Source organism: Eutrema salsugineum, unplaced genomic scaffold (genome assembly GCF_000478725.1).
Source record: "Eutrema salsugineum unplaced genomic scaffold, Eutsalg1_0 scaffold_12, whole genome shotgun sequence".
NCBI lineage: Eukaryota > Viridiplantae > Streptophyta > Magnoliopsida > Brassicales > Brassicaceae > Eutrema > Eutrema salsugineum.
The window spans coordinates 7,242,649-7,256,010 of NW_006256895.1; the positions used below are offsets into that span (position 1 = coordinate 7,242,649).

The following is a 13,362-nucleotide window of genomic DNA, read 5'->3' on the forward strand; positions in this document are numbered from 1 at the left end:
CTCATAGCAAGCGGAATCGTGGAATTCGGACGCGTGAGCAGAGAGTTAAGCTCGTCGGAAGGAACCCCTGTCTCGCAGCTGTTCCGGACCAAGCAGATCAGTTCTGAAGAATGCGAAGGACGGTGTACTTCCAGGCCGGTTCAGTTTCCGGGGTCTTTATGAGAATCAGAGACAATTGAGTCTTCTTTCCAGAACGTCCAAGAGCATTCGATTCGGAGCTATGAGCAGGAAGATACGGTCTCCGGAATGGACACATGTCTAGACGCCTCTCTCTGGTCGTGTAAATGCACTGCAAAGATGTGCCCTCCAGGAAGCCTTCCACTTCCAAATCACCGAGGCTTCCTTCACCAAAATTGGGGATAAATGAGCCCTCTGTCATCTGCAACAAAAATCACTCAATTCGGACAATTATCTTAGAAGTTACACTCTCCGGAATACGAAGTGGTCCAAGCTGCTCTGAATGCTGCGAGATGGTCTTGCGACTTGGTTAACTCGCAAGCCTGAAGACGAATGCCTGGAAATTGATGCTGCGAGTTGAGAAGTGCTGGTAAGCTATCAATGGATGAGGTCTTAGGCTCCCGAGCAAGAAAATTGCTAAGTCCACAATACTGCGACTTGGGCATGCTACCTGGGAGACACTGGAACCAAGCCGCATGATCATTCGCAATTTACTCCGACTTGAGCCTGCGACCTGGGACTAGGGATGACCAAGTCGCACATGTACATTCACCAGAAACCTCCTTGGTCCTGCGAGTTGAAGAAGAAGAAGATTAAGCCACAGCAAGACTCGCAAAACACTCCTACTTGGGCGTGCGGCTAAGACAAAGCGATTTAAGTCTCACAAGACAAGTTCTTCATTTACTGCGACTTGGGCGTGCTACCTGGGAGACACTGGACCAACCCGCAGTAATTCCACTTTACCCACTAAAGCCGGGTCAGGACCCGGTTTGTTCCGGGCTGACCCGGTTCATTAGCACTTAGTATATATAGCTTTTTGGAGAAAAAACCCTAGAGATGTTATCTTCTACTTAGTTTTCTCTCTAGTTTTCTTTCCTTTTTAGTGTAAAACGTTTTTGATTAAGAGATATCTGAACGGATTTGATCATTCCAAGTCTGTTTCTTATCATCTCATCATCTCATTTCTACTTCTAATCATGATTAACATCATCTCTTGCAAAAGATTAGATGTGTTCTTCATGATTAGTGAGTAGTCATCTTTTAAACTTCTAGGTGTGTAGATTAGGGTGCTTAGATGTTTGATTGGTGATGTTTAGGGTTTAGATTCTCATTCCATTTCCTTAGTTAGCTGCTCCTAATGCCAGATTTCCTTGGGAAAGTGAAATCTGGGTTCATAGACATTTCATGCACGAAAAGTGTTTGATGAAATGCCTGAATGAGCTAACTTAGGGGTTTATGCCTTTTTCATCATGGGAATGATTTGTTAAATGCATGAATGACATATTAGAACTGTTTCTTAATGCTCATTGATTCATATTTCACAAATGATGATTTGGTTTGAAAGTGGATTAGTGTAGAGATTAATGCCTTCATGAGAGGATTAGTCTAGATTAGAGTTCTAAGTTGAAATGTTTGAGATCATGTGATTGCTTGTTATGTCTTTCTGTATAAGATTCAGTCTTCTTGGTTGAGAGATTGTTTGGTCACTTATTAGGCTTGATGCATTATGCTTGCTGATTGCTTGATTATATCTAATGGTTGTTAGACTTGATTAAGTGATTAGCAAAGGGATTATTGTCATGGGAATGAATTAATCTGATTAAGAAGCCTAGACTAAAGAGTAGCAAGTGTTGCATTATGTTCTTAGCATCATGAATCAATATCTAAAGCACCCTAATCAATGATCACATCTAGAGGTTTATCTTTTATCATTTGCTTAATCATCATCACTGTGTTTTGTTTGCTTGCTTTGTTTAGTTCATTCATAATAGCTTGCTTGTTTCTTGTTTTATGTTTTCTTGTTGCTGGTTTCACAAAACTCATCTTTGATTACTTGACTTAAGAACCTATCACATAAACTAGTGCCTAACTACCACACATATGGATTGACACCCCTTATACTACTTTGACAAGGGGATTGATAACCCATCTAAGGCCTTAAAACCCTTAGTTATCAATTGGCGCCGTTGCCATATTGTGTGGGGATTGTTAGCATTAGTTTCTGATATAGTTTTTGATATCAAGTTTATTTTGTTTTACTGATCACCTTTCAAGCTCTGTCTTTGTTTTCAGGTTTATGATCACAAGAAGCCAAGCCAGAAGACAAAGTGATATACTCATAAATTGCATCATTTAGTGTACATATTTTAGTCCAAATCATGTCTTATCTCATGCATTTTAGGTCTTTAGGCATTGTTTTAGGACTTAGAAGAATGCATTAGGTCCACGAGAGTTTTGCATGGTTTGGAGTGTTAAACAGGTGCTTTTGGAGCCAATTTGGAGTGGAGGATGTGATTCAGATGAAGAAATGGAGTTGGAATGATCAAAAATGGTAAAAAGGAGCAATTTTGGGTTTCTCGGCAAAATGCTGTACTGAAAGTCGAAGATCCTCGGCCAAAATCCTTCCCGCGGGTAGCTTTCTCGGCCAAAAACACGTACCGCGGTCAAGTCTCTCGGCCAAAAATCCCGGGTGCAGATACATTTCCGAAATCGCGTCACCGGAAGATCTTGCCGGCCGATTCAGCTGTCGGAGTCTTCATAAAAGTTGGAGATAACTGAGTCAAGAGTTCAGAAAAGTTGGAATCAAAGCATTTGGCCCACGGATCTGAAAGATATGGTAATCTGAAGACAGACCTCTCTCGCATCCATTCCGGAGCAATCCGATACTCCTGAATGATCGCCTGTCCGGGGAACCTTCCGGTCAGATTCAGCTGTCGGGGGCTTCATCAAAGTTGGAGACGATTGGATCATGGTTCCATATCAAGTGGAATAATGGAATTCGGACGCGTGAGCAGAAAGTTGAGCTCGTCGGAAGAAACCCCTGTCTCGCTGCCGTCTTGGACCGACCCGATGAGCTCCGAAGAATGCGAAGGACGGCGCACTTCCAGGCAGATTCAGTTTCCGGGGTCTTCATAAGAATCAGAGATGTTTGAGTCCTCTTTCCAGAACGTCCAAGATCATCCAATTCAAATGTATGAGCAAGAATTTAACGTCTCCGGAATGGATACATGTCTAGACGCCTTTCTCTGATCGTGTAAATGCATTGCGAAGATGAGCCCTCCAGGAAGCCTTCCACTTCCCAAGCGCCGATAGTTTCTTCACCAAAGATTGAGCTGAATGAGTTATCTTTCTAATGGAACTGGTTTCAGGTCATTTGGAGTTACGAGCTGAAAGTTACACTGAACAGAAGAGAAGCTGCTCAATTCGGGTTTTAAGAGATGCAACTGTAAGCTAAGTGCTGTGTCCTACCTCGGCGTGAATACCTCGGCATGTATGCCGAGGAGGCATGTTTACGAAGCCTTGGGACTATACCTCGAGGTAGGACTTCGGCCTTTCAACACCGAGGCTCCCTTGATCACCAAAATGATCCCCAAACGACTAAGTGTTGAAGCAGACCTTGGTGTGAACCCTTCAGCATGCTATGCCGAGCTCCTATGTTACACAAACCTCGGGTACCAGGCACCTCGGCATGTATGCCGAGGTCCTCATCTCTCCAACCCAGATCACAAACAAATCCTCTTCACGTTTCAAAGCTTTAACCGGATCAAATGCCAAGTCTCATGCATGTTCTTCAAGTGTTCATCAAAGTTTCAACCCAGCACATGACCCCCTGGTGTATGGCCCTCGGTGTGAGACTTCTTCAGATGGCGAGGGGTGGCTCCAGCAACCCAGAAAGGGCGGGTCAGTACCCAGTTTGTCCTGGGCTGACCCGGCCCACACCCTTTTATATAAATAGTTTTTAGAGACTAAAACCCTAGTTATGCTTTATCTTATCCTCTAATCTGCTTTCTCTTTGTTTTCTCTCTACTTCTTAGTGTAAAAACGAGTTTGATCAAGAGATAACTAGCAGATTTAATCATCTTAAAGCTGTTTCTTATCATCTAATCATCTCATCTCTGCTTCTAATCATGATTAACACCACCTCTTGCAAAAGAAATGGTGTGTTAATCATGATTAGTGAGTAGTTATCTTTTAAGCTTCTAGGTGTGTAGATTAGGGTGCTTAGATGATCGGTTTATGATGTTTAGGTTCTAGATTCTCATCTCCTTTCCTTAGTTAGCTGCTCTTAATGCTAGATCTTTGCACATCACTCTGATCTAGACCTTAGTCATTTCTCCACCCACAAGGTGTTTGATGAAATGTCTGAATGAGCTAAGCTAAGGGTTTATGCCTTTTTCATCATGGGAATGATTTGTTAAATGCATGAATGACATATTAGAACTGTTTCTTAATGCTCACTGATTCATATTTCACAAATGATGATTTGGTTTGAAAGTGGATTAGTGTAGAGATTAATGCCTTCATGAGAGGATTAGTCTAGATTTGAGTTCTAAGTTAATTGGTTTTGAGATCATGTGATTGCTTGTTGCTGCTTTCTGTGTAAGATTCGGTCTCTTTGAAATAGAAACCGTTTGGTCATTATTAGACTTGATACTTTATGCTTGTTGATTGCTTGATCTTGCTTAAGGTGAATTAATCTTGATTAAGTGATTTACAAAGAGATTATTGTCATGGGAATGAATTAATCTGCTTTTGAAGTCTAGACTAAAGAGTAACTTGCATTGCATTATTGTTCTTAGCATCATGAATTGATATCTACAGCACCCTAATCAATGATCACATCTAGAGGTTTAGCTTTTACCATTTGCTTAATCACCATCATCTTGTTTGGCTTAATTGTTTAGTTCACTAATCATTACTTGTTTGTTTCTTGTTTATATTTTCACTTGTTACTTGTCACCAAACCTGTCTTTGATTAGCTTGACTTAAGAACTTATCTTATAAACTAGTGCCTAACTACCACACATATGGATTGACACCCCTTATACTACTTTGACAAGGGGATTGATAACCCATCTAAGAGCCTCAAAACTCTTATCTATCAATTGGCGCCGTTGCCATATTGTGTGGGGCTAGTTAGCATTAGTTTCTGATATAGTTTTTGAGATCAAGTTTAGTTTGTTTTACTGATTCCCTTTCAAGTTCTGTCTTTGTTTTCAGGTGTATGATCACAAGAGGACAACTTAGAAGACAAAGCGAAAGAACTGCTCATTTGGAGAGATTGGGAATGGATCAGCACGTTGGGATTGAGCACCAGGCTCAAGAAGCTGCTCACGGTCAAGGAGTTGGTATTGGAGCTAATGGGAACAGAAATCACGTTCCACACGGTCAGGTCCATCAGGGACCAGCTCAGGGTAATCAGAACCAAGACCGGCCTCAGGTTAATCAACCGCAACCCTTCCCAAACCCACCCTGGCGTCAAGAGCCTCCACTGGTCTATGTAGGAGACAATGACCGAGCCAATACACACCAATACAGGGCCGGCATTCAAGCTCCTCCAGTTCAGAACACAAGTTTTGAAGTGAAAGCCTCTATGCTCAACATGGTGCAGAACTCTAAGTTCTATGGGCTGCCAAATGAGGATCCTTTAGAGCATTTGGATCACTTTGATAGAGTTTGTGATCTCACAAAGATCAGTGGTGTATCTGAAGACAGTTTCAAGCTCAGGTTGTTCCCATTCAGTTTAGGAGACAAGGCACACCAATGGGAGAAGAACCTACCTAGCGGTTCAATACAAACTTGGGAACAATGCAAGTTAGCATTCTTATCTAAGTTCTTCTCCACTGCTAGAACCGCCAGGCTAAGGACCAAGATTTCAAGCTTCACTCAGCATTCTGATGAGACCTTTGGAGAAGCTTGGGACAGGTTTAGGAGCTATACAACTCAGTGCCCACATCATGGCTTTTCAGAAGCCTCTCTCCTTAGCACTTTGTATAGAGGAGCCGTTCCCAAGATCAGAATTCAGCTAGATACAGCATCAAATGGGAATTTCTTGGCAAAAGAAATCACTGCAGCTATGGAACTTGTTGAGAACCTAGCCATGAGCCAAGACACTTATGGGGAAGACTATGACCGGTGCTATAGAGGAGAAGGTTCTAGTAAACAACAAGAGCTGGAAAAGACCCTAGAGGAGTTGAAAGTTAAGTTTGCAAAGCTGGTAAAGGTCACTCAGCAACCTATACACTATGTAGCTGAAGAGAAGAGTTGTTTTACTAATGTCAATGAACCTGGTCTTGCTCAAGGGGAGTTACACTTCATTGGGAACCATAATAAGTTTCAAGGGTACCCTCCTCAAGGCTTTGTTCAAAAGAATCAGTACCAAGGTCAACAATCTTATCAGCCACAAGCGGTTCAGGCACAAGGGAACAGCTTCACAAACCAAGTCAGTTTTCAGCAACAAAGGTCTCCACCTCTTGGATTCGGTCAGCCACAGTTTCAGCAGGGTTCTATGCCACAGAAAGGTCCTGATATTGGTATTGTTCTCCAACAGATCTTACAAGGACAACAAAAGCTAGATTCCAAGTGTATTGACCTGACTTCTAAGATGGAGACGTTAAGCTCTGAACTTATGACTCTTAGAAAGAACAAAGGTATTTGCACTTCAGAAACTCAGATCCCTCTTGCTGGTACAGCTGTTCAAAACCCCAAAGATTATTGCAATGCCATCTACTCAAGTGATGATCATTCAGCTGCTGTTCAAGAGATTGAATACCTTCTTTATGGTCAAGTCTCTGATGGGTCCAGTCCTAATAAAGAGGAAGAGGACGCCATTATAGAGGACTTCATGAGCTTGTTACCTGATCTCAATGAGGACATTGCAAAGGACCAGCCGGTTGCTCAGGAACAGCCAAAGAATGATGTTCCAAGCCTAGATTCACCAAGTGTGAAGCCTACATCACTCCCAAACCTGGGTAATCCAGGGAAATTTACAATCTCTTGCACCCTTGGGAAGTTCATAGTTGAGAATGCCTTGTGTGATTCAGGCTCAAGTGTAAATGTGATGTCTCTTAGCATGATGGAGAGACTTGGGATCAAGAACTTAAAGGAATATCCTTCTTCCATCACTTTTGGCGATTCTTACTCAAAGAAACCTCATGGGCTGATAGAGAACTATCCTTTGAAGGTTGGTGAGTGCATAGTTCCAACTGATTTCATAGTCATGAAGATGAAAAAGACAAAGGAACTTCCACTTTTGCTTGGAACTTCATTCCTTAACACAACTGGTGCAAGGATTGACTTTGATACTCAAAGAGTGGTGCTTACAAAGGTGGATAAGGACGTTTCTTACCCTGTCAAGCCTCCCTTAGCCGAATTTTGTGGATCAGCTGCTCAAGAGATAGAAGAGCCCAAGGTGCTTGAGATGCATTATGTGGGAAGTGTTGGAGTTTTAGGAGAATCTAAATCCCTTTCAGCTGTGGAGAAAGGAGAACAAGCCCACATCAACTATGGTCATAAGGATGAGAATGGAGAGCCTTTGATCAGATTAAAAGATATCTTCCTCACATGGTCTCCTACACTTAGTGAGCTAAAGATGATCAACAACAAAGGTGAAAGTTCAGCATCAAAAGAAAAGAGCCTTGAACTTGAATCTTCTTCTCAAGATTTTACTCTTACTCCTTGGAAAGATTCTGATGGATCCACACAACCTGGATTGCAATGGGAAATCAGGGTTATTTGCTGAACTCAGAACAGGTCTCACAAAAACGATCTTTGACAAGGATCCTGATGGTATTCAAGCGCTGATGCAAAAGGGTCTCAAGGTGGAGCTTAAAGAACAAGGTTCTAAGGGTACTCAAAGGAACCAGACCTCGGCATTCATGCTCAAGACAATAGAAGTGCTCAAGAGCATCAGTGCTCATCCTCACCCAACCTAAGACAAGGTTTTACAAAGTCAAACTTAGTGACTTTAAACAAAGTGCTCTTGGGAGACACCCCAAGCTTATCCTTGTACATATATCTTTTTAATCTCTTCTTTAGTCTTTCAGAATGTTTTGATGGGTTTGCTAAGTGATCTCAGGATTCTAGAAAGTGTTCTTGCACAATGGTTTGAAGGAAAAAGTGCAGAGAGGAGCTTAAAGGTGGCGGCCTTATGATTCTGAGACCTCGGCCAAGCACCTCAAGATGATCATTACCGAGGTCTCTTGTTTGATCTTCACGGAACCAAGTGCTGTGAGAAGCCTTGGAGAGCCAAAGCCGAGGTGTTCCTGAGCTAATACCGAGGTGCCCTTGCCACTTACCCAGAAACTTGTCCACCTCGGTGTAGAAGCCTCGGCATGGCTAGGCAGAGGGGTCCCTGAACGAGCATGAACAAGGAGGAACGCTTGAGAGACTTGAGTCCAAGCAGAGGGTTCAAAGCACCAGCATCCTCCTCCATGTCCAATGCCTCCATTCCATCATGAACAAGTCTGGTAACTCTCCAAACTCTTTGTACATATGCATCTAGTTCTTAATTTTTCATTTTGCATTTTTCTTGCTTTTGCCTTTCACTTCTCTCTTATGCTTTTATAACACAGGGGACTGTGTTATTTAAGTGTGGGGGAGGAGTTTAGTGTTTACTAATCATGTTTTCTTTGATCTTATTTTCCAATTTGAGTCTTGAGTCTCATCTAGTTGCATCTAATCAGAAAATTTTCACAAAAAAATGTTCATTCTAGTTGCATTCACATTTTTTAGGATCGAGTCTAGTTGCATCATATAGGTTACATCTTGCTGGGAGTAATGATAGTTTTTCTAAGAGAGTACATCACTTTGAGAACTTGAACTGAATATGCTTGTGAATTTTTTTTCTGTGCTTGCAAAGTCTGAAATGATTTGAATCTGAGAAGCAAGTTTGAATTGAACTCAACTCTAATTAAGTGAGAACCTGAACTTGACTTGAAAATATCTTGTGATGCATTGTTTGAATAAGCTTGTGGATACCAACATACATACTTGAGCTAGAACCATTGTTTTTACCGCCCTTTTTCCTTAGCTCAAGTAGCTGAATCCACATCATGGATCAGTTCCCTCACCTTGAACCCATCCTTCTTTCAAGCCAATGTTTGTGTGTGAATTGAAAGGCCACCTTGGATCAAACTTAGCAGAAAGTGTTAGGTTTAGAGCGACAAGGGCAGGTCTCATTGAGTGCTGTGTTCCAATATTGAGGAACTGAGAGTGTTGGCGAGGAATAAGTGTGGGGGAAAAGACTTGTTGGTGAGTGAAAAAAGGTGAGATGAGTGGAAAACAGAAAGTGGAAATAGCTAGGGGAATGAAAGAAAAAGAAATGAGTCTTGGAGTTTTGAGTTAAAGAAAGTGAGCTCTGGTGTCTTGAAAAGAAAGAGTCTAGCCCCTAAGTAAAAGAAAAAGAAAAGAAGCCAAAGAGCTCAAGTGTTTTGGAAAGAAAGAAAAAAAAAAAAAAAAGAGGCTAGAGGTTGCAAATAAAAAAGAGCTATGTAAAGTTTGAACTCCAAGACTTGAGAATGAAAATGAAAAGTAAGTCCCCTAGTGAGAGGAAAATGAGTGTGAAAAGTGAGGTTCTTGAGAGAGTGAGCAGTGAGAAAGCTTTGAGTAGAGTGTGGGGTGTGATGAGTCTTTGCCCTTGTATGCATAAGTTGCTTTTTACCTTTAGCATTCTGCCAAAGTTTGATCATTCATAGAGAGATCCTTTTGCTGCATTAAACCCGCTTGAACACTGATGAGATCATTTTAATCTCATAGCCTCTCCCTAGCCAAGCCAGCTTGTTTAAACATTGCATCATTTGATTCACTTGATAAAAGCTTAATGAATGTGAAAGAGTTGAGAAAGAGGAGAACTTGTGGAGATTTCTTGTTGAGTTGATATATATCTGAGTATGGCTTTGCATTGCATAATTGAGCATGAACTTGAATTCTCATTGTGATCACTTCTCTCTAAAAGGAAATATGAACTCCCAATGCATTCAACCTCTCTCTCTCATTTGTTCTTTTTGCTTGAGGACAAGCAAAGGATAAGTGTGGGGGAGTTGATATACTCATAAATTGCATCATTTAGTGTACATATTTTAGTCCAAATCATGTCTTATCTCATGCATTTTAGGTCTTTAGGCATTGTTTTAGGACTTAGAAGAATGCATTAGGTCCAAGAGAGTTTTGCACGGTTTGGAGTGTTAAACAGGTGCTTTTGGAGCCAATTTGGAGTGGAGGATGTGATTAAGATGAAGAAATGGAGTTGGAATGATCAAAAATGGTAAAAAGGAGCAATTTTGGGTTTCTCGGCAAAATGCTGTACTGAAAGTCGAAGATCCTCGGCCAAAATCCTTCCCGCGGGTAGCTTTCTCGGCCAAAAACACGTACCGCGGTCAAGTCTCTCGGCCAAAAATCCCGGGTGCAGATACATTTCCGAAATCGCGTCACCGGAAGATCTTGCCGGCCGATTCAGCTGTCGGAGTCTTCCTAAAAGTTGGAGATAACTGAGTCAAGAGTTCAGAACAGTTGGAATCAAAGCATTTGGCCCACGGATCTGAAAGATATGGTAATCTGAAGACAAACCTCTCTCGCATCCATTCCGGAGCAATCCGATACTCCTGAATGATCGCCTGTCCGGGGAACCTTCCGGTCCGATTCAGTTGTCGGGGGCTTCATCAAAGTTGGAGACGATTGGATCATGGTTCCATAGCAAGTGGAATAATGGAATTCGGACGCGTGAGCAGAAAGTTGAGCTCGTCGGAAGAAACCCCTGTCTCGCTGCCGTCTTGGACCGACCCGATGAGCTCCGAAGAATGCGAAGGACGGCGCACTTCCAGGCAGATTAAGTTTCCGGGGTCTTCATAAGAATCAGAGATGTTTGAGTCCTCTTTCCAGAACGTCCAAGATCATCCAATTCAAATGTATGAGCAAGAATTTAACGTCTCCGGAATGGACACATGTCTAGACGCCTTTCTCTGATCTTGTAAATGCATTGCGAAGATGAGCCCTCCAGGAAGCCTTCCACTTCCCAAGCGCCGATAGTTTCTTCACCAAAGATTGAGCTGAATGAGTTATCTTTCTCATGGAACTGGTTTCAGGTCATTTGGAGTTACGAGCTGAAAGTTACACTGAACAGAAGAGAAGCTGCTCAATTCGGGTTTTAAGAGATGCAACTGTAAGCTAAGTGCTGTGTCCTACCTCGGCGTGAATACCTCGGCATGTATGCCGAGGAGGCATGTTTACGAAGCCTTGGGACTATACCTCGAGGTAGGACTTCGGCCTTTCAACACCGAGGCTCCCTTGATCACCAAAATGATCCCCAAACGACTAAGTGTTGAAGCAGACCTTGGTGTGAACCCTTCAGCATGCTATGCCGAGCTCCTATGTTACACAAACCTCGGGTACCAGGCACCTCGGCATGTATGCCGAGGTCCTCATCTCTCCAACCCAGATCACAAACAAATCCTCTTCACGTTTCAAAGCTTTAACCGGATCAAATGCCAAGTCTCATGCATGTTCTTCAAGTGTTCATCAAAGTTTCAACCCAGCACATGACCCCCTGGTGTATGGCCCTCGGTGTGAGACTTCTTCAGATGGCGAGGGGTGGCTCCAGCAACCCAGAAAGGGCGGGTCAGTACCCAGTTTGTCCTGGGCTGACCCGGCCCACACCCTTTTATATAAATAGTTTTTAGAGACTAAAACCCTAGTTATGCTTTATCTTATCCTCTAATCTGCTTTCTCTTTGTTTTCTCTCTACTTCTTAGTGTAAAAACGAGTTTGATCAAGAGATAACTAGCAGATTTAATCATCTTAAAGCTGTTTCTTATCATCTAATCATCTCATCTCTGCTTCTAATCATGATTAACACCACCTCTTGCAAAAGAAATGGTGTGTTAATCATGATTAGTGAGTAGTTATCTTTTAAGCTTCTAGGTGTGTAGATTAGGGTGCTTAGATGATCGGTTTATGATGTTTAGGTTCTAGATTCTCATCTCCTTTCCTTAGTTAGCTGCTCTTAATGCTAGATCTTTGCACATCACTCTGATCTAAACCTTAGTCATTTCTCCACCCACAAGGTGTTTGATGAAATGTCTTAATGAGCTAAGCTAAGGGTTTATGCCTTTTTCATCATGGGAATGATTTGTTAAATGCATGAATGACATATTAGAACTGTTTCTTAATGCTCACTGATTCATATTTCACAAATGATGATTTGGTTTGAAAGTGGATTAGTGTAGAGATTAATGCCTTCATGAGAGGATTAGTCTAGATTTGAGTTCTAAGTTAATTGGTTTTGAGATCATGTGATTGCTTGTTGCTGCTTTCTGTGTAAGATTCGGTCTCTTTGAAATAGAAACCGTTTGGTCATTATTAGACTTGATATTTATGCTTGTTGATTGCTTGATCTTGCTTAAGGTGAATTAATCTTGATTAAGTGATTTACAAAGAGATTATTGTCATGGGAATGAATTAATCTGCTTTTGAAGTCTAGACTAAAGAGTAACTTGCATTGCATTATTGTTCTTAGCATCATGAATTGATATCTACAGCACCCTAATCAATGATCACATCTAGAGGTTTAGCTTTTACCATTTGCTTAATCACCATCATCTTGTTTGGCTTAATTGTTTATTTCACTAATCATTACTTGTTTGTTTCTTGTTTATATTTTCACTTGTTACTTGTCACCAAACCTGTCTTTGATTAGCTTGACTTAAGAACTTATCTTATAAACTAGTGCCTAACTACCACACATATGGATTGACACCCCTTATACTACTTTGACAAGGGGATTGATAACCCATCTAAGAGCCTCAAAACTCTTAGTTATCACAAAGAGAAAGAGCTATTCACTTGGAGAGGTTAGGAATGAATCTGCAAGTTGGGAATGAGCATCAGGCTCAAGAAGCTGATCACGGTCAAAGAGCTGGTAATGGGATTGGAATTCAGGCTCAGGTCCATCAGGGACACGCTCAGGGTAACCAGAACCAAGACCGACCTCAGGTTAATCCACCACAGCCCCACCTAAACCCACCCATACGTCATCAGCCACAACCAGTCTTTGTTGGTGAGAATGACCGAGCTTATGCACACCAGTATGGAGCAGGAATCAGGCCACCTCCTGTCCAAAACAACAACTTTGAGGTGAAGGCCTCTTTGATCAATATGGTTCAGAATCAGAAGTTCCATGGCTTACCTATGGAGGATCCCTTGGAGCATCTGGATCAGTTTGACAGAGTTTGTGATCTCACTAAGATCAATGGGGTATCTGAAGACAGCTTCAAACTGAGATTGTTCCCATTCAGCCTTGGAGATAAGGCACATCAGTGGGAAAAGAACCTCCCAAGAGGATCCATCCACACATGGGAGCAATGCAAGATTTCCTTTCTATCCAAGTTCTTCTCAAGCTCAAGGACTGCA

At 41.9% G+C, this 13,362-nt stretch overlaps 1 non-coding gene across 1 annotated transcript; it reads right to left on the reverse strand.

Moving 5' to 3' along the window:
* Positions 1-5,815: 5,815 nt before the first annotated feature.
* Positions 5,816-5,922, reverse strand: LOC112089486. Its single transcript, XR_002901124.1, has one exon. It is a non-coding gene; the product is annotated as a small nucleolar RNA R71 (small nucleolar RNA).
* Between the last annotated feature and the right edge of the window lie 7,440 nt (positions 5,923-13,362).